Below are 26837 nucleotides of genomic sequence, written 5' to 3' on the forward strand. Positions count from 1 at the left end.
TAATGTGGTTTCTTGATTAAGCAGAACTGATACATGATAGACCAGGCTAAAAGAACCTACTAGAGTCTAGATTTGAGACTGAATGATTAACATATGTGGATACTCAGCGCTAGGAGCCAACTGTATCTGAGAGCTGCGCCAGTCCTGAAGAGAAAGCTTGTCGATTGCTAACATTAAGACTTTATATTTCTTTGCTTGGCATTCAATGAAAATTAATTCATTAGCTTTGCTGCAATGATCACCTCTTAGTTTCTGAGTGACATGATAGCGTTATACATGGCGGGTGTAGATACATCCCTCTGATGTACATATGTAAGAGGCAATCTTCTATTGCAAAGGGGGGTTATGATGTTTGCAGTGTTGCCAGTCAGTCCTGTGATCATTTGCTGTCTCAAAATGACTTGAAATAAGGCAGTTCCTTTATGAGGAAAGATCACAGAGGCTGGAGTTTAGAAGAATGAAGGGTGCCTTAGTTGAGATGTACATGATTCAAAGTTGTCTTAAGGTGGATGTGAAAAGGATATTTCCTCTTGTGGGTGAGTCTATAACTAAGGAACATTACCTTAAAATTAGGGCTCATCCTCTCAGGGCAGACGAGGGGATTTTTTTCTTCTGAGGGTTCTGCTCCTTTGAGAGACTGCCTCAGAAGGCAGTGCATGTGGTGGAGAGTGTCATCGAATATTTTTAAGATGGAGGTAGATTCCTATTAAGCGATGGAATCAAAGGTTATTAACGTGGATGGGAATGCAGAAAACAAACCGTCCCATCATGATCTTAACAATGCCAGAGCAGGCTTGAAGGGACAATTGGCTTACATCTGTTCCTAATTAGAATGTCCACATGTAAAACACTGAGGATTGAACCAAAGGCATTTTCCTGATTTGTTTGGATGAATGATTCACAAGATAGACAATCAAACACTGGGGAATCTCAAGTTATGAAGGTATGTTGTTTTCAATTTACAATTCTTATTTCAGACTAGATTAGAGCGGTGCTGGAAAAGTACAGCAGGTCAGGCAGCATCCGAGGAGCAAGAAAATCGATGTTTTGGGCAAAAGCCCTTCATCAGGAATAGAGGCAGAATGCCTTCAGAGTGGAGAGATAAATGAGAGGGGGGTGGGGTTGGGGAGAAAGTAGCATAGAGTACAATAGGTGAATGGGGTGGGGATAGAGGTGATAGGTCAGAGACAGTGGAGTGGATAGGTGGAAAGGAAGATAGGCAGGTAGGACAGGTCATGCGGGCGGTGCTGAGCTGGAAGGTTGGAGCTGGAGTGAGGTGGGGGAAGGGGAAATGAGGAAACTGGTGAAATCCACATTGATGCCATGGGGTTGAAGTGTTCTGATGCAGAAGATGAGGTGATCTTCCTCCTGGCGTCGGGTGGTGAGGGAGCGGCGGTGGAGGAGGCCCAGGACCTGCATGTCCTCGGCAGAGTGGGAGGGGGAGTTGAATTGTTCGGCTACAGGACAGTGGGGTTAATTGGTGCGGGTGTCCCGGAAATGCTAGGAGGCATCCAGTCTCCCCAATGTAGAGGAGATTGCATCAGGCACAACAGATACAATAAATGATATTGGTGGATATGCAGGTAAAACGTTAATGGATGTGGAAGGCTCCTTTGGGGCCTTGGATGGAGGTGAGGGGGGAGGTGTGGCGGGAGGTTTTGCAATTCCTGCGGTGGCAGGGGAGGGTGCCAGGATGGGAGGGTGGGTTGTAGGGGGGCATGGACCTGACCAGGTAGTCACGGAGGGAATGGTCTTTGCGGAAGGCGGAAATGGGTGGGAAGGGAAATATATCCCTGGTGGTAGGGTCCGTTTGGAAGTAGCAGAAATGTCGTTGGATGATGTGGCTTATGCAAAGGTTGGTAGGGTGGAAGGTGAGCACCAGGGGGGTTCTGTCCTTGTTACAGTTGGATGGGTGGGGTTTGAGGGCGGAGGGACGGGATGTGGACAAGATGCGTTGGAGGGCATCTTTAACCACGTGGGAAGGGAAATTGTGGTCTCGAAAGAAGGAGGCCATCTGGTGTGTTCTGTGATGGAATTCTGTGATTGGTCCTCCTGGGAGCAGATACGGCGGAGGCGGAGGAATTGGGAATAAGGGATAGCATTATTGCAGGAGGTAGGGTGGGAAGAGGTGTAATCCAGGTAGCTGTGGGCGTCGGTGGGTTTGTAAAAAATGTCAGTGTCAAGTTGGTCGTCATTAATGGAGATGGAGAGGTCCAGGAAGGGGAGGGAGGTGTCAGAGATGATCCAGGTAAATTTAAGGTCAGGGTAGAATGTGTTGGTGAAGTTGATGAATTGCTCGACCTCCTTGCGGGAGCATGAGGTGGCGCCAATGGTCATCAATGTAGCAGAGGAAGAGGTGGGGAGTGGTGCCGGTGTAACTATGGAAGATGGACTGTTCTACGTAGCCAGCAAAGAGACAGGCATAGCTGGGGCTCATACGTGTGCCCATGGCTACCCCTTTGGTCTGGAGGAAGTGGGAGGTCTTGAAGAGAAATTGTTAAGGGTGAGGACCAGTTCGGCCAAACGAATGAGAGTGTCAGTGGAAGAGTACTGTTGGGGACGTCGGGAGAGGAAGAAACGGAGAGCTTGGATGCCCTGGTCATGGCGGATGGAGGTGTAGAGGGATTGGATATCCATGGTGGAGATGAGGTGTTGGGGGCCGGGGAAATGGAAGACTTGGGGGAGGTGGAGGGCGTGGGTGGTGTCTCGAATGTATGTGGGGAGTTCCTGGACTAGGGGTGAAAGGACAGTGTCGAGGGATAGAGATGAGTTTAGTGGAGCAGGAGCATGCTGAGACAACTTCCTCCACTTCCTCCAGACCAAAGGGGTAGCCATGGACACCTGTATGGGCCCCAGCTATGCCTGTCTCTTTGTTGGCCACGTAGATCAGTCCATCCTCCTCTACCACCGCTCCCTCACCACCCGATGCCTAGAGGGAGAACACCTCATCTTCCGCCTCGGAACACTTCAACCCCATGGCATCAATGTGGATTTCAAAGGTTTCCTCATTTCCCCTTCCCCCACCTCACCCAGTTCCAATCTTCTAGCTCAGCACTGCCCTCATGACCTGTCCTACCTGCCTATCTTCCTTTCCACCTATATACTCCACCCTCCTCTCTGACCTATCACTTTCACCCCCACCCCCATTCAGCCATTGTACTCTATGCTACTTTCTCCATACCCCCACCCCCCTCTCATTTATCCCTCCACTCTGCAGGCACTCTGCCTCTATTCCAGATGAAGGGTTTTTGCCTGAAACATCGATTTTCCTGCTCCTCGGATGCTGCCTGACCTGCTGTGCTTTTCCAGCACCACTCTAATCTAGACTCTAGTTTCCAATATCTGCAGTCCTTGTTTTTATCTTGGAGGTGCTGGTGTTGGACTGGGGTGTACAAAGTTAAAAAATCACACAACACCAGGTTATAGTCCAACAGGTTTATTTGGAAATACTAGCTTTTGGAGCGCTGCTTCTTCATCAGGTGATTGTCAGACTAGAATGCAATGGAACTTTGCAAAGAAAATGTGTAAGGTATTTTTTTAACACAAAATGTATAGTTACTAACTTGCATTCCAATTGTTTGCTTGCTTTTCCCAATGTAAGGTGGATTGTCCCAGAGTTTATATTTGTATCTATGATGTGAATGCTTTTGAAGACGCTCATTATTTATTTATAATTCTACAGAGCCTATTTCAACAAGGAAACATGCACAAACTTCAAAGTCTGATCAATTAGACATGTTGACATGTGCATATGCTTGAGGTATCATCACAAAGATGTCTTCAACAGGTTTGCAAGTCAGTTCCATGGTTGTTTGTTGTGATACATCTGTTTTAAAAATTACATCAGTTCAAGTCTATGGAGACTTTTAACCTGTCAAAACTGATTTTGTTAAAGTGATAAAATGTTAGGTTTTTGAAAAAGGAAACAATCGGTTTAATAGAACAGTGCATTTTCAGATTTAAAGAAGTTCCAGTTGCCATTATATATATGAGAAAAGGACTGCAGTTTCTGATTCATATGATTAAAAATATACAGTAACTCAGTCTCAATTCATAATTATTGAACATACATCAGTATTACAGAAAAAGAAGTACTGTATTCTCATTAGTTGCCATCAGCATTTGGCATTTTAATCTTTTGATTGGATTTACCTCAAAATTTACATGCAGTATACACACTGCATTCATTTTCATTCATTATAAACATTTTCCTGAGCTAACTAAATGTCAGCTTGCAATTGTATGTAATGCTCAAGAATATTTAACATTGATGACAAGGTAGTTGGTTTTAGACAAGAATCTTGATTACTTTCCCTTACAACATAATTGAGAAAGTGGTGTGACACCATGTCATAATGACCATTGAAGTCTTAGATTTGAATGCTACAAAGATGATCTTGACAACATTACATACCTAGATGGCCACAAGTGATCTCAGCATCCCTGAAATACATGCAGATTTCTGGATTTGATTCATATTTGATGGTCCACCACCTCAGCTAAAATGTGTGTGTCTGAACTTCATATAAGATTATGATCAGGTTTTACGGATGCTATAAATATCTCACAAAAGTGCTTAGTAGATATTCCCAGTGGTGAATTACACTATACAAAATGTTCTGTAGTATATTTGGGTGGCACGGTGGCTCAGTAGTTAGCACTGCTGCCTCACAGCACCAGGGGCCTGGGTTCAATCCCCACCTCAGGCAATGTCTGTGTGGTGTTTGCACATTGCCTGTGAGGGTGTGCTCCAGCTTCCTGCCACAGTCCAAAGATGTGCAGGTTAGCTGAACTGGCCATGCTAAATTGCCTGTAATGTAAGGTTCATTAGTCAGGGGTAAATGTAGGGTAATGGATCTGGGTGGGTTGCTCTTTGGAGAGTTGATGTGGACTTGTTGGGCTGAAGGGCTTGTTGCCCCACTGTAGGGAATCTAATGTTTCCCTCTTACTGTTCCAGGTGGTATTTTACATCTTTGCCAGTGTGTGACACTGGGTAAGCATTGCTTCAGATAGTTCATTGACACCAATCCTCTTTTGTTCTTGCTTTGTCTTAGGCCTATCTGAATCAGTGTCAAAGGACACCACTGCAGAATGTTGAGAGAAGAGGCACTGCTTTTAGAAAACCAGAAGGTTTATTGTATGATAGCAATAACCAAAAAACATTGGGTCAGACATAACTATCACAATCTTAGGGAGCTGGAGCTGATACACTTGCTGCCGGTGAAAGCTTGAGTGCAGCTCATTAGATGGAAGTTTCTACTCTCTTGAGCATTGTGGGAAATGGTGAGAAATGTGGGAGAATGTGGCAAAACTGAGAATCAGAATCTCAACATAAGAAATGTTTTTTGATTCTCCCCTTAAAGTTTCAACAGCAAAGTCAGAATCTTGCTATCATGTGGACGTGCTGGTCTTGGACTGGGGTGGACAAAGTTCAAAGTCACACAACACCAGATTATAGTCCAACAGTTTTATTTGGAAGTACTAGCTTTCAGAGCATTGCTTCTTCATCAGGTAATTAGTTCCAAATAAAGCTGTTGGACTGTAACCTGGTATTGTGTGATTTTTAACAGAATCTTGTTATTTAGTGATAACTTATTTTCCACTTACTTACATCCCAGTATTAGCTCAACTGGCCTCATTTCTATCAAGCTTTCAGTAGTCCTCTCCTGAGAAACGAGATGGCACCAGTTCCTGACAGAAGTCAGAGCAGTTTCCCTCGTGGTTGCAGCTTACTGCTTGCTGCTCCGGGCCTTCATCCAACTCTGTCTTCACCACAAAGGCCCTGCATGCTCCATCGATACCGTCCTCCTCCACCCCTTTATCCAAACAAGTTGGCATTGACAAATTACCAGCCTCATTGCATCATCATGCCTGCTCTCAGTCCAACTCAGACACCATTTCAATCCTTCAGGACTTCACTTTGAAGCTGGGGGACACTTCTAACTTGCATGACCTGTCAGGCAGTTTTGTACACAGTGACATATGCATTCTCTGGATCTACTGAAGCCACTTTTCAATACTGTTAGCACTCATTCATTTGACTTGGAGGCTGTCAGCCTCTGGGTTGTATCATGTTTTAGCTCCGAAGGAAGAAGTTGGCAGCTTGTCATGATTTCAACCACTGAACAGTCAAGGGGCTGAGTCAATACATTACTGTGCAGCACCATGCTAACCAATGTCACACCTACAGCACACAGTAAACTTAGAGTGTGTGCTTTCAGTAAATCCCTGAAAGTTGAAAGGGACCTGTGCTAAGGAGGCCAACAGTCAGTCAGGGGATGCGATAATCAGTCAAGGGGCTTGTCCGATTCCAGGCCAGGGGCTTGGTCATGTTCAGTTAATTCCTATCACAGCCAGGGTCTTTGCAGTATAGTGATTGAGAAAAGTGGAAAACTCAAGTCTGGAGATGGGATTTGTTGCACTGAGTCCCTGAGGGATAATTCTAGATAGGGAGAATTGGGAGCAGCATTTCATCATAAGAGGTGGCAGGCAGCTTCAGAAGCGAGGTTCCACTGGTCACAATGTCTCTGATCTCGAAAGGTGGAGAAGGAGGGCATGGCCAAAAGAGGGCTTGGCCAATTACAAAGCCATGGGCTTGTGGGGTAAACTGGGCACATGTACAGTTTTGCAAAGAGGCTGAACTGAAAGGGAGAGACTGCTGAAAGATCATCAAACTCAAGGGGACAGCAACACAAAAAAACAGAACATGGAGGATAAGGGGATCTTGCCACATCTTGGACAAAACATGCAACTCACTCCAAGAATACAAAGATGAATACTTGCCACCATTGATCCAAAGTCAATGACACATCTGTACAATATACCTGCCACTGCATTCAGCATAGGTGAAGGAAGATACCACTTTACCACTGCTGGGGTTGTGGGGGAGTAAACTTGTTTGAATGTGAGGCCCTGCCTAGGGTCATTTGCATTAATCATGCATCCATTGATTCAGGAATGCCACCCATCTAACATTAAGTAAACTTCATTGGTAGGTCATTCATTATCCATGAATGAACAGTACAAATTCTGACCTCCAGCAATCCTTGACAGATCAGCGAAGGAAAATGTAATCAAGCATTAACTTAAAAACACCACCTAGACATAACATTTCCGAAACATGTTTCACCGTTAATATGAGAAGACAAATCTTCAGAGCTGCTGTATTTGTACACTGAACAGTGAGTATTTTGGGACATGGTCTGTGACGTTCAGGGCTGCCTTTTTTGGGAAGGGGGGAAGAGGCTATCATGGTGGCTTACTGCTAAAATTCCACTTCCCTAATGTAGCATGAACTTTTTGGTTATGCAATACACAGTTCTCAGAATTCTTTTATCAAGGCATGATATTGACCCCCCTTATGAAGATTCCATTGCATATTCAGGTCATAGCGTCACAGAGCTGTACAGCATGGAAACAGACCTTTTGTTCCAACTCCTCCCTACCAACCAGATAACCCAAATAAATGTAGTCTCATTTGCCAGCATTTGGCCCATATTTCTCTAAACCTTTTCTATTCATATCGCCATCCAGATGTGTTTTATATGTGGTAATTGTACCAACCTCCACCACTTCCTCTGGCAGCTCATTCCATACATGCACCACCCTCTGTGTGAAACATTTTTCTTCTTAGGTCCCTTTTAAATCTTTCCCTTCTTACCCTAAACCTATGCCCTCTAAATTTTGGACCTCCCCATCCCAGGGAAAAGACCTTGTCTATTTACCCCATTCATGCCCCTCATCATTTTATAAACCTCTATAAGGTCACGCCGCAGCCTCTGATCCTCCGGGGAAACTGCCCCAGCCTGTTCAGCCTCTCCCTGTAGCTCAAATCCTCCAACTCTGGCATCATCCTTGTAAATCCTTTCTGAACCCTTTCAAGTTTCACAACATCCTTCCGATAGGAAGGAGACCAGAATTGCACACAATATTCCAAAAGTGACCTAACCAATGTCCTGTACAGCCACAACATGACCTCCCAACTCCTGTACTCAATACTCTGACCAATAAAGGAAAATATACCAAACACCTTCACTATCCCATCTACCCACGACCCCACTTTCAAGAACTATGAACCTGCACTCCAAAGTCTCTTTATTCAGTAATACTCCTCAGGACCTTACATTTGAGTGTATAAGTCCTGACTGGACTGCCTTTCCAAAATGCAGCACCTCGCATTTATCTAAATGAAACTCTATCTGCCACTTCTCGAACCATTGGCCCATCTGATCAAGATCCCATTGTACTCTAAGGTAACCTTTTTCCCTCTGCAAAAAGGGAGGACTACAGATGCTGGAGATTAGAGTCGAGAGTGTGGCGCTGGAAAAGCACAGCAGGTCAGGAGCAGGAGAATTGACATTTCAGGCAAAAGCCCTTCATCAGGAATGAGGCTGTGAGCCAGCGGGGTGGTGAGATAAATGGGAGGGGGGTGGGGTTAGGGGGAATGTAACTGAGAGTGTGATAGGTAGATGGAGGTGGGAGTAATGGTGATAGGTCGGGGAGGAGGGTGAGCGGATAGGTGGGAAGGAAAATGGACGGGAAGGAAAATGGACAGGTAGGACAGGTCATGAGGCTAGTACTGGGTTGGGAGGTTGGAACCGAGATAAAATGGGGGAAAGGAAATGAGGAAACTGGTGAAATCCACATTGATGCTGTGGGGTTGGAGGGTCTCAAGGCAAACCTCAGGGGATCTCCCAACCACAGCTTCCAACTTCATTGTTCAGGAACTTCATACCGCCTTCATACCCAAGATCCACAAGGCTGACTACCTCAGCCTGCTCCTGCCCCACTGAAATCATCTCCACATACTTTGATAGTGTCCTATTGCCACTGGTCCAGGAACTCCCAACCAATGTTCAGGACACCACACACACACTCCACCTCTTCCAAGACTTTTGTTTCCCTGGCCTCCAATGCTGCATCTTCACCATGGACATCTGGTCCCTATACACCTCTATCCACCATGACTAAAGTTTCCACGCCCTCCGTTTCTTCCTCTCCTGGCATTCCCACCAGTATCCTTCCACTGACACTCTCATTCATTTGGCTGAACTGGCCCTCATCCTCAATAATTTCTCCTTTGAATCCTCCCACTTCCTCCAGGTGAAAGGGCGAGCCATGGGCATCCGCATAGGCCCCAGCTATGCCTGTCTCTTTGTTGGGTTTAGCTTTGGAACAGTCTATCTCCCATAGTTATATCAGCACCATTCCCCACCTTTTCCTCAACTGCATCTATTATTGTATTGGCGCCACCTCGTCTGAGGAAGTTGAACAGTTCATCAACTTGACTAACACATTTCACCCTGACCTTAAATTTATCTGGACCATCTCAGACACCTCCCTCCCCTTCGTGGACCTCTCTATCTCAATCAACAGTGACCAACTCAACACTGACATCATCTACAAACCCACCAACTCCCACAGCTACCAGGACTACACCTCTTCTCACCCTGCCTCCTGTTATCCCACAAAATGTTATCCCTTATTCCCAATTCCTCAGCCTCTGTTACATCTGCTCCCAGGAGAACAAGTTCCACCACAACAGATGGCCTCCTTCTTTAAACATCACAATTTCCCCTCCCATGTGATTGATGATGCCCCCGAGTGCATCTCATCCACTTCTTGCACCTCCTCCCCCAAACCCCACCCTTCCAACCGCAACAAAGACAGAACACCCCCCCACCTCCCCTCCCTAGTCCTCACCTTCCATCCCACCAACCCCCATATACATCGCATCATCCTCTACCATTTCTGCCACCTACAAATGGACCCCACCACCAGAGATAAATTTCCCTCCCCACCCCATACATTTTCAGTAAAGACCAAGGATATGCAGGCACTGGGCCTCCTCCATCCCCACCCCCTAACCACTGATGCCTGGAAGAGGAACACCTCATCTTCCGCTTCAGGACCCCCAACACCACAACATCAATGTGGATTTCACCAGTTTCCTCATTTCCTCTCCCCCCACTTTATCCCAGTTCCAACCTTCAAACTCGGCACTGCCCTCATGACCTGTCCTACCTGTCCATCTTCCTTCCCACTATCCGCTCCACCCTCCTCTCTGATGCATCACCATTACCCCCACCTCCATCTACCTATCGCACTGTCAGCTACCTTCACCCCAGCTCCACCCTCCCATTTATCTCACCACTCCGTTAGCTCACAGCCTCATTCCTGATGAAGGGAATTTCCTAACTATACCTCTAATGTTCATATCCAAATCATTTATATAAATAACAAAAAACAGTGGACTCAGCACCAATCCTTGTGGCACTCCACTGGTCACAGACCTCCAGTCTGAAAAGCAACTCTCCACCACCCTCTGTCTTCCACCTTTGAGCCAGTTCTGTATCCAAATGGATAGTTCTCCCTGTATTCCATGAGATCTAACCTTGCTAACCAGTCTACAATGAGGAACCTTATCGAATGCCTTACTGAAATTATTATAAATCACATCCACCACACTGTCCCCATCAATTCTCTTCATTACTTCTTCAAAAAACTCAATCAAGTTAGTGAGACATGATTTCCCACACACAAAGCCATGTTGACTATCCCTAATCAGTCCTTGTCTTTCCAAATACATGTACATCCTGTCCGTCAGGTTTTCCTCCAACAACTTGCCCACCATCAATGCCAGGCTCACTGGTCTATAGTTTCCTGGCTCTTCCTTACCACCTTTCTTAAATAGTGGCATCACGTTAGCCAGCCTCCAGTCTTCCGGCATCTCACCTGTGACTATCAAAGAGACAACTATCTCAGCAGGGTCCAGCAATCACTTCCCTCTCTTGCCATAGACTTCCAGGTTATACCTGATCAGGTCCTGGGGTTATTCACCTTTATGCATTTCAAGATATCTAGCACCTCCTCCTGTGTAATATGGAATATTTCAAGATGTCACCATCTATTTTCCCACATTCTATATCTTCCATGTTCTTCTCCACAATAAACACTGATGCAAAATACTCATTTAGTATCTCCATCTCCTGTGGTTCTACACATAGGCTGCCTTGCTGGTCTTAGAGAGGCTCTATTTTCTCCCTCGTTTCCTATTTGTCATAAATGTATTTGTAGAATCCCTTTGGATTCTCCTTAGCCCTTTTTGCCAAAGCTATCTTTCTTTACTCAGAGTGTAGTAAGGGTATGGAATGCTTTGCCTACAATGGTAGTAGATTCGCCAAGTTTAAGTGCATTTAAGTCATCGTTGGACAGGTATATGGATGTACATGGAATAGTGTAGGTGGGATGGGCTTCAGATTAGTATGACAGGTCGGGGCAACATTGAGGGCCAAAGGACCTGTACTGTGCTGTAATGTTCTACGTTCTATCTTATGTCCCCTTTTTGCCCTCCTGATTTACCTCTGAAGTGTACTGCTACTATGTTTATACTCTTGTAGGGATTCACTCGATCTCTGCTGTCTATACCTGACATATGCATTTTAAGATGTCCAGCACTTCCTCCTCTGTAATATAGACATTTTTCAAGATGTTGCTATTTATTTCCCCACGTTCTCTATTTTCCATGTCCTTCTCCACAGTAAACACTGATACAAAATACTTGTTTAGTATCTTCCCCATTTCCTGCCATAACATGACTCTTTATTGTGATTAATTGATTGATTGGAGGGCTTAACAAATTTTAAATGAAATTGTGACATTCCTTGGAGGTCATCAGCTCTCCCAACTGACTGGATGCTGAGGCTTAAGTACATGTGACCTTACATGAGAAGACAGTGTGGAAGGAGAGAGCAGTTATGACTTCATCAGCAAGCACCAATGGGTGCTGCACAGCCTTCAAAGGGAGAATCAGCTGGTGAGCATCCACCAAGGAGACGCAGGAGAAAAATGAGACCGAGGATCGGTTGGCCCCTGTCATTTTCTGTCATTTTCAGAAACATAGTACAGACGAATTCTGTCCCAAACTGAACCATGGAGCAGCAATTGCACTTCGAAGAAAGGGATAACCATCACGATTACAGCTTGCCTGGAATTTTATGCTTGTGGTTTGTTGAAACTGGCTTTTTAAACCCCCATTACTTATATATTCCTCAAAGGAAACTAAATAAATCTGTAGTTTTGGGTGTAATGTGTAAGGTGGGGTTGGAGTGTAGCTGTTGAGTGGCTTTCATTTGAGCAGAGGTTGTCAGCTCTTCATTACCTCAAGGTGATTTCTCTCTGTATTTGAAATTTGTCTCACTCTTTTAGTGCTATATTCCATTGATCCCACACAGAATTTGTGCCAGCCAACCACTGATTTTGCACCTATGGCTATTTTGTTTTTGTAGCTGTTCCCTTTTGAGAAAGAGTTACATTTGGGAATTGAGAGCTAAAACCCCCTTCGGGTTCTAACCCATCATTGTAACACATGGGAGAGGGATCTGTGTGCTGCCCATTGTACATCTCCCAGCACTGAATGGTAGAGCACTCTCTCGGAAAGCTGATAGAATAAACATTTGCTTCTAGAGGTGTGTGGCATCATCACTGATTCCAACTTCATTCACAAGGTGGTAAGTTTGGAAGATGTGTGCAGACCATGTCTTACCACAATCCCTGCACATTGCATTTAGCTTCAGTGATGTCTCCATTAAAGTGCAACACTTTGGCTACAGTTATCCATGTCACAGTTCAAGTGTCAGGCACTCGTCAGGCTGCAGCTGGAATACTGTGAACAGTTTTGGGTCACTTATTTAATGAAAGATAAATTGGTAGCATAGAAGGTTCAGGAGGGTGATAGCAGGTATAGAGGGACTGTCTCATGAGCAGAGGTTGAGTAGATGGGGTCTGTATCCATTGGGATTTAGAAGGATGAGAAAGATATTGAATGGTAGAGCAGACTTGATAAGTGACCTACTTCTGTTCCTATGTCTTTTGGATCCATGATGTCTGATGGTGTCTGCAGTGACGGACTTGGTTGCTTGTCACAGGTGAGCAGTACTTGGCTATTCCAACTTCTTTCATTTCGGCATGTCTGAAAAAGCTGCTCATCTCAAGTGGATCTGCATTCATCAAGTTCAACAGTTGCCAAGACACTTGAACACATATTTTAAGAATGTGAATGCATGAAATATTGCTGTGCCTTCAGTAATTTATTTCTTTCTTTCCCTATCAATACGTCTGATTGCAACCCGCCTTCCGCTGCTGGGGAGGAAGCAACCTGCTCTGTAATTGGCCCTATTGGCATGGGGAGTTGGGCCGTCACACCTGGGGGCATTTGGGGTCAAAGTGCCCAAACTTGATAAGTGTTTTTCACAGATTCAGGCTCACCCTCCTCAGGTTGCCTTGGAAGGGCTTTGGCAGAAGGGCTAGTCATCTCTGGGTGTCCTGAGAAGAAGCTTCTGAAGGGCCCTTTTGGTGCCTCTTTTCACTGTGGATACCATCCTCTCCCTGTTGGTGCCTCCCTTCCCCGTTGATGCTTCCCTTCCCTGTTGATGCCTCTCTTCCCTGTTGGTGCCTTCTCTCCCTGTGGATACCACCCTCTCCGTGTTGGTGCCACCTTTCCCTGTGGATACCTCCCTCTCCCTGTGGGTGCTGACCCCCCCCCTTGTGGATATTACCCTCTTCCTGTGGGTGCCTTTCCTACCCTGGTTACTTGCTGGCACTATCCTGTCTCTGTGTGGGTTGGGACACATCTGAAGAGAGTCCTTTCCCCCCCCCCCCCCTCACCCTGTCATTGATGCTGCACACATATGGCTAGAGCAAGGCAGTGCTGCTCAATGTTCTTATCCAGCAGGCACTGAGTGTGCTGGACCAGGCTCACTGGTGTTCACCAACCTCTCCATGGGGGAGACAGCCAAATGCATGCATGCCAGAGCAAGTGTGGGACTGATAAATATCGGTCTCCTCCATCCTTCAATCCAGTTTGTCGAGTGTCTCTGACAAACCTATCTGCTGTCCCTGTGCATTTTAATGAAGTCATTCTTGGCCAAGACAATCGGGTCATCATCTGTCTAGTGCTGGGAAAGTGTCAGGTCTCTGGCAGTCCCCTGAGTGCCAGAAACCTGGGCCATTTCTTCCTTGACCAACTGCTGAGATTAGTCAGTGATGCACTCATAAGATCATGTTCCTGAATCTAATCTGGGCAGAACACCCTCCAAGCTGGAAGTCTCTGAGCTGGTGCAGGATGTAGGTGAGAACCTTGTCAGTGCATTAGCTGAGGCTTAGAGGTGGAGGTGGATCTGAGGGCCTCTGATACTGGCTTCCTCAGACCAAAGGTTCTTTGAATGTTGCAAGTGCTTGCATAAGAGAAGGGAGGAAATTCACAGTGCAACAGGATAAAAATTGAGCAGATTAGGAATTGGATATGGGAAGGCGGTTATGGGAGAACAACACAATCAGTTATTTGCCCAAGGGTATCTCTGCATCCCTACATGAGAGATTGAGCTCTTTTCCCATTCCAAATTTAACATCTTTTCCTCAGGTGGTATGAGAGACTTATGTCCAACACCCCTCTACCAGTCTTTACCTTCAGCCTACTTATAAAACATTTTGTTTTCTACAATAAGACAAAAAGAGGAATTGAGCACTATGGAAGTGGATTGGAGAGTTGACTGTCATAGTGCTGGAGCAGGAGAGTTGATGAGATATCTCCGGTGGCAAGTAGGAAGCAGAAGAGTGCAGGATGGGAAGTAGCGTGAGTGGCTGAGGTAGTTGAATGTTCTTGAGTGGACATGATGTATATAATAGCGAGAATTGTCATCCATGATGCTTGTTGAGAGGTGTGTCCATTAACAGAGTTAGTTAGGGGGCAGCCTGGTGAATGTGAAGTATCAGAAAGAAGATGGTGACATTTATTCTTGAAAGGACAGAATATCATTGATGTTGGTCCTGCATGCTGAGCATCGCGTTTGACCTGGGACTCTGCATGGACACAAATGCTTACTCAGTTTAGTGACACACTCTCTTTTACTGATCAGCAAGAAAAGGCATTGATTTCCTTTAGACCATCATTTCCACCAACACCTCCAAGTCCCTGATATTTGAGCTGAGGGGCAAACTTGCCTTTCTTGGCCATTTCCTTGGGGCTTCTCCATGCAGGACACTGTGTGAATGGCAGTGCCTTGGTTGGTGGTTTGTGAAGTGTGGGGAACTGGGGTTTAAAGATGGCATCAATGACATGATCATTGCACAGCCCTGGAAGTGGCAAGCACTTCTGTCTGTCCTGCCCCATTATTCCATGAAAATGCCCTTATGGAGGCTGGTTGAATAATTAATAATTTGAAAAACTGGTGCTCCAGTTTCCTCCCTTAGTCCAAAGATGTGTAGGTTAGATGGATTGGCCATGTTAAATTGCCCTTGGTGTCCAGGAATGTGCAGGCTAGGTGGATTAGCCATGGGAAATGCAGGGTTACAGGGATAGGGTGAGGGGTTTATAGTCCTAGGTGGAATCCTCTTTGAAGGATCGGTGTGGGCTTGATGGACCAAATGACCTGTTCCCACACATTGGGAATTCGACGATTCTATGAAAATTGCATGAGAAAAGCTGCTTTGTACCATGGTGGGCCATGCACCGTGAATGTCACTTGGCAAGCACTTTTCCAAACTAAACACAATTCAATCCACACACTGAGTGATATCGGTAGAATGAGTGGTGCCAATGTAACATGAACATTCACTCCTTCAGAAGCATTAGCCTATGCAACAATTACAGATATGAAACACATAGTTTACTGGCTATTCATTATATTGTCCTACACAACACTTCTTCTGCATGTGGGAGTGGCCTTTCAAATTCACTGTTACATTTTTAGCCTCTGTAACTGTCTGGACTATTTCAGGTAAAATCAAATCAACTAGTGATCAGGCTGGCAGTAGAATAGAGAACTTTGTCATTTTGAATGACCTTAAACAACTTGAAAATTAGCATACCTTTTCTCTCTGTCTTCATAATTCAACACATCCCTACAGCAATTTCTTTCTTGCCTCATATCAACCACTTTGCAGAGTACCCTTATGCTGCATGAACAATCCTGTCTCTGGCTTTATAAGTCAGCCAACTGAAGCAGTCTTTGAGAATGCTTTGACACCTATCCAAATGCTGAGTTTTGCTCATCTAAACGTGCCAGGCAAGTTGTTGATGTTACTTCCTGGCAAGGAAGGTTTCATATGTTACTTTTTCCTTCTGTCAGATCTAGCAATGCCATGTGGTTTAATAATGCCTGCCAAAGTGCCATTTCATGTAAAAATTCTGTTTATCACACCTCAAGGTAGATTTTCAACACTGCTGTGAGTCAACTGAATGCAACAGATCACCCTTTCTTTATTGAGCTGGTCGATTGTGTATCTGCTGAAATAAAGGGAATGCAAACCAGTCAGACTCTCAGAAGAATGGCCATTTGGCCTTGCTAGATTATGATTCGCGTGCTGAAACTAAACACATTTCTTCTACAAATCTGATTTAAATTCAAGAATCCTTGTTTTATTAAACAACATGCAGGTTAAAAGACGAGGACTCAAATTTGAATCTAACTCACCCAATGGGAACATGTTGGGTGCATTGTCAAAATCACAAAAATCAGCTTAATACCATGTTTCTGCTAGAGACACTCCCAAAAGACATCTTTGCTCTGGCATTGACACTTTGGAAATGTAATTAGAAATGAAAGGTCGGAAATATTCAAAATTAAGAGGTAAAAATATATGAGTAAGGAAGAACAAAATCCCACATTTAACCTGCTCCAGGGGACCAGCAGGTTCCACTTTGATGCAATCAGACTTACCATCAACAAGTCATTTCTCTGATTTTGAAGTGGTTTATGAAAGAGTATCAGAAACAGCAGTGGGGCAGGAGCATTATTTCCCTCACTGTCAGCAGCAGAACAACAGTTACCCACAACATGACTACAATGGTTGGTACTGAAAGCACCTCTGCCGCCAATATGAATACAAAAGCTGGCATCAGGACCTGCACTAAAATACCTACATAGTCCAAAGTAAATGAACGATTCATACATTTCAAAATTTCATGTTGAATGAATTTAAACATTGCTGAATTCAGTTTATTTTACGAGAACTGTTATGTAACAATTAAATACCCTCCAAATTGCTGGATTAAAATTATTTTATGTTCATAAAATGATGAGCATTGATTGTGGCATTTTCCTGTCCCACTATCAATCTTGCAGGAAATTTTCCCTATAATTACTGTCAAATCAAATAAGATCTCAGTATATGATAGCAAGAAGTTTACTTACTCAAAGAGAAAGCTTTTTGAACCTTTGAATATGGAATACCCTAAAGTCCTCAAAGAAAAGTAGCAGTGCAAACTCATCAAAAATGGGGAAGAAAAGAGCAACACAGTTTCTTCAAATCAGATTTATATTGTCAAGGTGAAAACAATGCAAATAGTAATCTCTGTCACTTCCCCAGTTATGCAATGTTCTGGGAGATATAGACAATTAATCATAAAATTCCTACATAATTTGGGTATAATTAGAAATGTTCTAACACCTCACTCCTACCACTGAAAACATCTACTAATTCTGAGTGACAAATACATTCCTCTCTTTTCATTCCTGAGGTTGTTAGAACAGAGTTTTGAATTTTTAGAAAGATCTGTTTTTCTTTGTTCAATATCTATTTGATCCTGTGCAAAGCTATTCAGGACCAAAACAAACAAATCTCTTCATCTAATGAAATTAAGGAGTTAGTTTTCTTGTAAACCTGCTCACCAAGCAGTAAAATCCATGCCAAATTAAAACAAACAGGCCAGATTATGGAGTGAGAAAAGATCGAATGGAAGAAAATATTGTTCCTAAGTGAAAAGCATTATATTTTCTAATTTGGTTCTTGAAATTCTGTCAGGGTTTGAGAAGCTGGTTGTATTTCTGGAGACGGTCTTTTCAACTGCAATCTGTCCCTTTCCCAGAGTGGGTGCTACAGCGTTAGAATTTATTTTATTATCTTTATGATGTACTTTAAGTTGGAACAGAGATAATGTTCCACCTTCAGAACTGTAGAGTGAGAGAAATGCTATTATTCCACCTTGATGTCACTGTCATTCTGCAGTAATGCCACAAGCTAGAGTTACGGTAACTCAGGCGGCTAGGTAGTAAGTTTACAATACAGAATGATACCAACAGTATGTGGTTGAGGGTATCATGAAAGACTCTTCTCAACCTCTCCCCTTGCCTGAAATGTGGTGAGCATCAGGTTAAACCAGTAGCAGTCATCTCTTACTTTACTGAGAGAGCAGCCCTATGCTATGGTAATACTATTGTGAACCTTACTTCTATCTCAAGCTTATAATCAAAGCTTCTCACAGAAGTGTCTTTTAGTCTGTGCATACAGGCTGTAGATCCATAATGGAAACAATTTTTTTTCCCAAAAAGTTCCCTAGTTATCCTTTGACATGGTGATAAGGTTCAGCCCTTCTCGATACATAAAGAATTTTGGAGGACTGTCGTTTCTCTGGCAACACCTGAAGTTGTGATGGTCCATCCCCAGAGATAGTTGAAGATGTCAGTCTGAAGTTTATATTTCACATGATGAATATTAATGTCTTGGTAGTCGCTCTTGTATAGCCTTTCAGAGTGTGGTCAACAGTTTTAAAGTGGTAGCCAATTTTGGCCATTTGCATGCAACAATCATTCTTTTGCCATGTTAGATATTCCTTAAGAAATTCCTAATGAGTTTGGCTACCTTTAGGTTAAATGACTTTGACTATCTTAAAGTGTCCCAGCTCATTTTTAATTGTTTTATCTCAAACCAAAGTCCAAGACTCTTGAAATTAGCCAATTCGGTTAAAGTAGTAATAGCATGCATGTGACATCATTTTGACAAAATTGATTCCAAAAATGCAAATCTTAAGTAGGTAAGTATACTTTGTAAGATCCAGTATGCCTCTACTGCTTATAGGTGCTTGTTGGGTCCAAGTATGTTTTTAGGAACATTCTAAAGGCAATATATAGGTGCTGAGGTTTAGGGGATAGGTTCTAGAACTTAGAGCCTGGGCAGGTGAAGATACAGCCACAATGTAGGAGGATTTCAATTTGAGATCACACAAGAGGCCAGAATTGGAAGAGCTTAGAGTTCTGGGAGCATTATAGGACGACAGGAGTTAACAGAGATAGGGAAGAGTAAGGTTATGAAATGATTTGAAACCAGATATGATTTTAAAGTTGAGGTATTAATGGTCTGAAAAAGTATATCAGTGAATATGGTTGATAGTTGCTCAGGACATATGCACAGTTAGCATATAGCAGCAGAGGTTTGAATTCCCTCTAGTTTATGGAAGCTGGACGAAAGGAAGCCAACCAGGATAGTATTGGAATAATCAGATTTAGGGATAAAAAAGACAAAACCACAGATGAGCAGATGCAAGTCAGATATGGTCAGTGTTACAGATGTGGAAGTAAGAAGTCTGAATGAAAGAACCATATTTGCAATTAGAAACTCACCTCTTGGTAAAATGCAACACCAAGGTTATAAACAGTCTGGCTGTGAGTGACTGGAAAACTTTACTTGGTGACTAGGGAGTAGAATTTATACTGGACAGAAGGCAATGGTTTGATCTTCTCAGTACTTAGTTGGAGGAACTGGTCTGTTTATCCAATACTAGACCTCAGACAAACAAAGATCTGACAGAGATTTACCTGCACTTCATCCAACCTTGTCTATTGCATCTGTTGCTTCCGTTGTGGTCTCCTTTATATCAGGGAGACCAAAAGCAGACTCAGGGACCAGTTCATGGAGAGTCTATGCTCTGCATGCACTAACCAACCCAACTTTTTGGTTGTCATCCACTTGAAATCCCCCTCCCATTCCCCCACTGACATGTCCATCCTTGTCCTACTGTACTTTCAGAGTGAGGCTAAATGGAAACTGGAGGACCAACACCTTATTTTTCACCTGGGAAGCTTACAGCTCAATGGCCTCAACATCAACTTCAACAGCTTTAAAGTCCCTCTTCCCCAGTCTTATGCCTTACTCCTCCTCGCCTCCCTGACCTGTTCTAACCTGTTCACCTTCCTACTCACCTATCCATTCCAACCTTCCCACTGGCCAACCACAAATAACCCCCTACCTGCATCCACTTGTCACCATCACACCTACCATTCCCCCAGCAGCCCCCGATTTACTTTTATGCTTCCCTCCCCCCCCCCCCCTCCCCCCCCCAGTCCTGACAAAAGGTTTTGGCCCAAAGCATTGACTTTCCTGCTCCTCAGATGCTCTCTGACCTGCTGTGCTCTTCCAGCATCACATTTGTTGAAGTTGAAACAGGTGTCCATGAGCTAGAGCTGGGTACTTTAATGGTACATATGAACCTTATTTATTTAGAATGCAAATATGAGAGGTTCAAGGATAAATCCTTTATAGTCACCAGAGGCACTGGTGTGTGAGCATAGAGGGAAGTCACCAAAGATGATTCTTTGGCTAAAGCTGCTAAATAAGAATGTAACCACTCAGCTAGGCAACAGAGGAGAAGTGTTGGAACAGGATTGATGTGATCATCCCTAACAAAGGCTGCAGGCAGGTTCAGAAGGACAAAGAGGGGTAGTTTATCATGGTGACAGTCATATACAGTGCCATTCATAACTTCGATAATTGACTGTTCATTTTGGAGATCACGGCAGGTCAACATTTGAAATATAAAGGTGCATAATGATTTTAACTGGCCAATGGCATTGGATAATAGACCTGGTATGGCCAAGCAAGAGCACCTCTGATTAGACTGAACAAATCCACGAAGTCGGGGAGCAAACAGTAGACTTGCAAAGTAGGCAAATGCTTAAGTACTTTTGTAAAGAATCAGATGATGAGTTTATCAGTCTGGAAATATGTATGAAGAGAACCTCCAAAATAGTATTTTTTTTAATCTTTAAAGATCCTAAAGCCCTGCTGTGCCTTGCTAGTGCTTCAATTTCAGATTTCTATCATTATTCATTTTTATTTTTGTACCCAACATGCAGACAGATAATGCAATACTATACCAGAAAAATAAAGAATCCCAGAGCCCACAACATGTCTCATCATATTTGGTGTAAAATGCCCTGAAGCCCATTCCTGTAAATTTCAGTGCTTCATGTTAATCACAAACTCGCCATAATAAAATAGAATTTTACAAGTGACATGCTGGGACTTTTTGATTTTATAAAAGGACACATGTTTGTATATTTTCGTACTATCAAAGGATGGTTATAGCACAGAAGGGGGCCATTTGTTCTATCAGTACCACCCTGGATTCATCTCGATTTTAACCTGGGATCAAATGAAACTGTAAATCAAGTGGCAGTCCATCACCTCACCACACACCTTGAATCTACTTCTCCTGTTTTCTTCCTCTGTTCAGCAGTTTTCCCCCTTTCAAATATTTATCTCCCCTTTGAATTCATTAATTCAATCTGCCTCTTCCACACTCACTAGCAGTGCATTCCGCATCTTACTTACTTGTTGCAAAATTAAAGGTTTTCCATAGATTCCAATTGTTTCTGTTCCCAGCTATCTTAAAGCTTTGTCCTCTGGATCTCTCTCCATCAACATCGAGAGTTTAGAATCATAGAAAGTTTAAGGCACAGAAAGAGGCCACTAAACTTGTCATGTTTATCTGGGTCAAAAACCCCATTCTAATCTGACTACCCAGTGTTTAGTTCATTGCCTGTGTGTTACAGAGCTTGAGGTTCATATCTGGACACTTTTAAAATGAGTTCAGAGTTTCTGCTTCTTCGAAATGTTCAGACAGTGAGTTTCAGACACATACCACTGTCTGGGTGAAACAAAAAACAAATCCTCTTCTCCCCTCTAGTATTCTCTCACCTGTTTTAAATCTATGCCATCTGACCTAGTGGTACAGGTAGGTGATGCCCAGTGGTTTTATTGTTCGGAATATTAACTCAGAGACTCAGGTAATTTTCTGGGGACCTGATGTCAAATGTTGGAATTTGAATTCAATAACAAATCTAGAAGTAAGAGTCTAATTATGACCATGAAGCTGTTATCAATTGTTGCAAAAACCTATCTGATTGACTGTTGTCCTATAGGGAAGCAAATTGCCATCTTTATCTGGTCTGGCTGATATGTGACTCCAGATCCACAGCAATGTGATTCACTCTTAACTGTCCTCTGGGCAATAACTGCCGGCCCAGTCAATGTTACCCACATCACGTAAATGAATTTTAAAAATCTCTGTCTCCTCTACTAAAGTTCTTCCAATTCATTCTATCAGGGTTGCTCACAATTTTGTACATCATGATCAAATTTGCCCTCAGCTTCCTCTATTCCAATGAGAATAACTTCCGCCTACCCTAGCTTTTCTTATAGCTGCATTTTTCCAGTCCTACCAACATTCTTGTAACTCTCCTTTATATTCTCTTTTGTGCTGTTTCATCTATTCTGTAACAACATGGCCAGATGGCACACAGTAATCAAGTTGTGGTCTATTTGTTTCTAGTCCCAGCAAAACCTCCATTCACTTATATCTGTGCTTTCTTCTCAATTCCTTAAGCTACCTTCAGGGATCTGTGGTCATTTATTCCATTGATCCTCACTTCCTCTACATGTCTCCAGGTTATAGTCCAACAGGTTTATTTGGAAGCACTAGCTTTCGAAAGCTCCAAAACCTAGTGCTTCCCAAATAAACCTGTTGGACTATAACCTGGTCTTGTGTGATTTTTAACTTTGTACATCCCAGTCCAACACTGGCATCTCCAAATTATGTCTACATGTCTCAATATCCTATCAATAATTGGGTATTCTTTTGCCTTGTTTGATTGCCACAAAATCATCATTCATATTTTTCCCAGTTCCGTTTCAGAGAATCGCTATGCTGTGGAAACAGGCCATTTGGCCCATCAAATTCACGCTGACCTTCCAAAGAGCATCCTATCCAGACTCAACCCCCATTCCTGTAATCCTGTATTTCCCATGGCCAATCCATCTAGCCTGCACATCTTTGAACTGTGAGAGGAAACTAGAGCAGCCAGGGGAAACTTACACAGACACGGGGAGAACGTGCAAACTCCAAAAGTCAGTTACTTGAGTATGGAATTGAACTCGGGTCTCTGGCACTGTGAGGCAACAGTGCCAACCACTGTGCCACCGTGCCACCTGATACTTGCCATATTTCTGTCCATGAGACCCGTCCATTGATGTCTTTCTTCAGTTACCCTCTTTGCAATCAACCACATGATTGATTTTTGCATCATCTAAAAACATCTTGATTATGCTCCCTTACATTCAAATCATTTAAGATCTATGACAAAAAAGTACCCAATACTGAACCAGTACTGAAATTAAATTGATTGGCCTGTAATTTTTCATTCTTCCCTCAATCTTTAAGTAGTATTCCAATCCTCTGGCACAACACCACAAGGACAGGAAAATGATGATCATCATTTCTGCTATTTCCTCCTTGGAATTTTAACAGCATGCATTGCATTTCATCCTGATCTGACGGTTTGATGATTTCATTAATATTTGTTTTCTCCTAATGTTTATCACATCCAATACTTCACATTCTTCCTCAACTACAATATCTGCAACATCCCCCTCTTTTATGAATACAGATGCAAAGTATCAATTAAGAACTGAGAACAAATGCTATCTATTCTGCTCTGTCCATATGACTGTGGGCAGCATGGTGGCTTAATAATTAGCACTGCTACCTCACAGCACCAGGGACCTGTGTTTGGTTCCACTCTTGGGCGATTGGCTGTGTGGAGTTTGCACATTCTCCCTGTGTCTATGTGGGTTTACTTTGGGTGTTCAAAGATGTGCAGGTTAGGTCGTCTGGCCATGCTAAGTTGCCCATAGTGTCCAGGAATGTGCAGGGTAAGTGGATTAGCAATGGGATAGAGTGGGTCTAGGTGGGATGCTCTTTGAAGTTGGTATGGACTCAATGGGCCAAATGGCCTGCTTCCTTATTGCAGGGGATTCTATGACTGTCCCATATATAAAAATATTATTAATCCATCCAACAGTCACTATTATCATTGTGGACCTAAAAGAAACCCAATCTGCTCCATGTCGAAAGAGTGGTGCTGGAAAAGCACAGCAGTTCGGGCAGCATCTGAGGAGCAGGAGAGTCGGCGGTTTGGTCCTGAAACATCAATTTTCCTGCTCCTCGGATTTTCCTGACCTGCTGTGCTTTTCCAGCACCCCACCCGCGATTCTGATCTCCAGCATCTGCAGTCCTCACTTTCTCTACAATCTGCTCCATGTCTATTGTTGTCTCAAAAATCCTTCAAAATACTTTGAACAATTTTTAAATGAAATATAATGACAGATTGATACAGCACCTTGAAAATAATAAGGAATTGAAAACATGGGAGATATTCAGATATAATTTTCTCCCATCACTGTCATCCACCTTGCAGTATCAGAATACTTTAACAGCACAAATATTTGGAAAGTTAGAGTTTAGGGGGCAGTTTACAAGAAACTATTTGGCAAATTATTTTATTTGGCAAGGAAGAAATGTTGAACAATCAGTTCCAAGAATCATCTCAAAGCAGGGATACTGCATTCACCATGGAATCGATCTTTGAAAACTACAACAATGTGTTTATAGATTTAAGATCTCTCCTTTAGGAGATTATCATCTTGAAGCAGATGAGGGTATAAGACCAATTTAACATCTACTGACAAAAGATACAGCTGGCGTCAAAGGCAGTCTGAAAAACAAAATAGAACAGCTGGAATAGAAAGGATAACTCCTCCCGAATGGAATAACAACATACTGGTAGTGAAACAATCTGGAATATTAAGGTATACATTGACCCAAAGGATTTGCAAAGGCAAAAGTGTTCATTGCCTTAGATTTGAAGAATGGGTTCTGGTAGAAAGCAACAGCTTTGTAAGTACACCCTGCATGTCTTTAGGAAGATACTCATGGTTGCACATGCTGTTTGGCACCTCCCATGGTTCCAGATAATTTTGTACAGAGAAAACTAATACATGATCTTGTCAGTCTCTATATTGGATGATCTGCTAGTTTATGTTTGTACAGACACAATGGAACAAGCTGTTACTGACCACGATCAACATTTTTGTAAACCTAATAGATACTCGTGACAAGTATAGATAGGTTATATACTAATAGCAAAAAAAGGTCTTTGCATGAATTGCGAAAGGGTGAGAGATGCAACATCATTATAGCAACCAACATATGTAAAAGCAGTGTAATGTTTTTTTTGTACTTGTTAACTATTTAACAAAGTTCTTGCCCAACTAGCTGTTAGCCTCAACACCTATGCCACTTCATTGCCAATGATATGCAGTAGTACTAGGAGACAGAATAAGAAGCAGTGTTCATTAAAATCAAGCAGCTAGTGACAGCAATGCCAGAGCTGAAACATTACAAAATACACAGCAATAATAAGAGATGGGAACAACAATCCCTGGAGAAAGATCATCATCCAGATGACGAGGCAAAGACAATGTGCACATGAACCATTAAGAGACTGGCATTCCTTTCAAAGGCTGTGTGCAATGCACATGCACTGACTGAAAATAATGAACTGCTAATTCTGAGAACAATTGTGTGCATAGTAGGTACCTTGGGTAACTCACAGTGTGATTTTACTTTTTTCTGGTTTTAATATTTTACATTGATTACTGGCTAAATAAAGAAAATGTCTTTGTGCTCCCAGTGACTTTGAAGCTGCAGTTGTAGACAGTAATACAGTGGTATGTGGGTGCATAGCAATGAGATCTTGTTTCTTAGTTCAAATAAGGGGACAGAAATGCAATACAGTACTAATTGCATCCTGGCTTCCATGGTCCACAACCTCCAACATGAGGCACTCACCGCAGGCATATATCCTCCTGTCAGTTCAATAAAGACACAGCACATGCAAGATTCCTGTCCTGTGAACTCTTAACATCCTTCCATGGTGCATAACGTTCCTTGTACCTAGCTGAACTGGGCTAAACTGCATCCAATATTCAGTTTCATCATGCACTATGAATAAATCAGTTGCTAATAGCACAAGTGTTCCCAGGCTGAATTTTGAAGAGGCCTTTGTTTTGATAGCAGCAGTTGTCAGGTGATTCTTTGAGATGGTCAATTGCGAGAGGAGTTGTTCAACAGGAGCAATTAGGAAGGTGACAACTGGATAGATGGATAGACGTTCTGACTGAGAAAGAAGCAATCAGGCTTGATGGTAACTGATCAGTGAGAGGGGCTAATCATGGCTGGTAGAAGCCCATGGTTTGAATGTTGTGTTGGAGGAGCACACTTGCTGCTTCCAGCTCTGTATTTCAGGTAAAAGCTCACACTTTTGGCAGCAGCCTGCAGTGGTCCCTCAAAAAGCTACATCACAGAATCACTGAATCACTTGTTACATTGCATATAGACATTTTTGGTTACCATAGAACAAATCCATCTTGCTGGAGGTTCTTAAATAGGTATCATACCATTTATTTGAATGTGGTAAGAGGGTATTTCAAGCTGGACACTCATTGTGTTGACTGCATCAGTTCTGTGCTATACTGAGTGTATGTTTGCTGTCTGCTATATTTGAGGCTTAGACATCCATTATATGTATCAAATATACAGTTAAATTCACATTGGTTGAGCTCTAAATGCACATATCCTAATTATAAAGATTAGCAGCACAGTTTAGAAACTATACAAATTTATGTAAGCTGACAAGATAATTTTATCGTCCCAAATTTGAGACATTTTTCAGATCTACAAATACAATCAGAACCAGCAATATTCCAAATAATTAAGAATGAACAGGAACATTTTCATGATTTTACTTTTTTCTGTTTTTAATATTTTACATTGATTACTGGCTCAATAAAGGAAATGTCTTTGTGCTCCCAGTGATTTTGAAGCTGCAGTTGTAGACAGTAATACAGTAGTATGTGGGTGCATAGTGATGAGATAAAGTATT

This window comes from Chiloscyllium punctatum, chromosome 7 (genome assembly GCF_047496795.1).
Source record: "Chiloscyllium punctatum isolate Juve2018m chromosome 7, sChiPun1.3, whole genome shotgun sequence".
Classification (NCBI taxonomy): Eukaryota; Metazoa; Chordata; class Chondrichthyes; order Orectolobiformes; family Hemiscylliidae; genus Chiloscyllium; species Chiloscyllium punctatum.